The sequence below is a fragment of the Hibiscus syriacus genome, unplaced genomic scaffold (assembly GCF_006381635.1).
Source record: "Hibiscus syriacus cultivar Baekdansim isolate YM2019G1 unplaced genomic scaffold, ASM638163v2 tig00112888_pilon, whole genome shotgun sequence".
Classification (NCBI taxonomy): domain Eukaryota; kingdom Viridiplantae; phylum Streptophyta; class Magnoliopsida; order Malvales; family Malvaceae; genus Hibiscus; species Hibiscus syriacus.
In genome coordinates, this window is record NW_024063415.1 from 754,321 (window position 1) to 755,944 (window position 1,624).

The following is a 1,624-nucleotide window of genomic DNA, read 5'->3' on the forward strand; positions in this document are numbered from 1 at the left end:
GTTTTTGGCGTCGTTACCAGGGATTGACAATAGTGATTTTTAGTTTTATTTCTTGCACCTAAATTATTAGTATTATTTTTGTTTTTGTTTTTCTTTCTTTTCAGATTCAAGGAGCTTACAATTTATGGTTTTGGATATGTGTATGACCAGGTCGAGACCATCATCACCAAAATATCCATTTGAACTCGAAATCAAGTGAGCTTTTCATAAAAGAAGACGTGAGCAATGAAAAACAATAGGAGACCAACTCGTTGATCCAATTGGTGACCCTAATGCTATCGATAATGAGATAGCCAAAGCAAGGGGAGGAGTTGTAGTAGAGTGACCTGTTCAAGTAAGGATCAGACCTATTCGAGAATAATTAGAGGAAGATCTCAACGGTCACAATCCAGGAGTTTTCACATCTGAAATAGAAGCCGCCTAATTCTAATTAAAACTAGTAATGTTCAATATGATCAACATAATTAGTCAATTTAGTGGATCAACAATAGAAGATGCCAAATAACATCTCAAATCATTTTTGGAAATTTGCAACTCATTCAAGCAACAAGGAGTCTATGAGGATGTCCTAAGGCTGAAATTATTCCCCTATTCACTGAGGGATAGGGAAAAATCGTGGTGTAATTGTATCTCATCCAGATCTTTAGAATTTTAGATGGATTTATGCCATGACTTCCTTGCTAGATTTAGTTTTACAAATATAAGTGATAAATTACGTAATGATATTACTTCTTTTTAATAGGCAGATGATGAATCCATATATGAGGCTTGTGAGCGTTAAAGGGAGCTATTATGAAAATGTCCCATATGCAGATTCCCAGTATGGACGCAAGTGACGATGTTCTACAACTAAGTGAATATGCCAACTAGGATGATGATAGATGCTTCGAAGAATGTCATACTCCTCGAAAAGTCTCCGAAGGAAGCAATGGAGATTCTAAATCGTCTTGCCAAGAATGATTATCAGATCCCAAATAGAAGAAGGTGAGGAGTCAGGCGTAATGCCACGATAAACAAGATTGATTCAACATACAATATCTCAGCACAGTTGACTACCTTAAGCAACTTGGTTGAGAATATGCAGCGACCAAACAATCCACAGGAGATCAAGATAATAAATTCCTTTTGTGAGTTATGTAATGGTGACCATGATTCTTTTGAGTGTCCATAGAACCCAAAATCTTGATTTTATGTTGGAAACTATAGCCGGAACAACAACGTGACATCCAACTCGTACACTCCATCTTGGATGGAGCACCCTAATTTCTCATGGAGTAACCCGAACAATGCTCTCAATCAGAACAATCAGAATTCACAAGCATCAGGATTCCAGCAGAACATGCCAAGGCAACAGATGCCGCAGCAACAATCAACACCATCTAGTTCTTTGGAAAATACTCTTAAATCTTTAATGTTAAAAACTGAATCTTATATGGTTGATAATAGTATTTTCATGAAAAATAATGATGCTTTCATTAACAGGACTGAGATAAGATTGCATAATCAAGAGGTAACTTTGAAATCCTTGGAGACACAAGTCAGACAACTTGCTCAGAATTTGAACACAAGACCACTAGAAGATTTACCTGGCGATACTAAGGTTGCAATGGGTTTAGGCTATGAC

At 36.8% G+C, this 1,624-nt stretch overlaps 1 non-coding gene across 1 annotated transcript; it reads right to left on the bottom strand.

The window, feature by feature from the left end:
- Nucleotides 1-709: 709 nt before the first annotated feature.
- On the bottom strand, nucleotides 710-815 carry LOC120184427. Its single transcript, XR_005522016.1, has one exon. It is a non-coding gene; the product is annotated as a small nucleolar RNA R71 (small nucleolar RNA).
- Nucleotides 816-1,624: the final 809 nt, after the last annotated feature.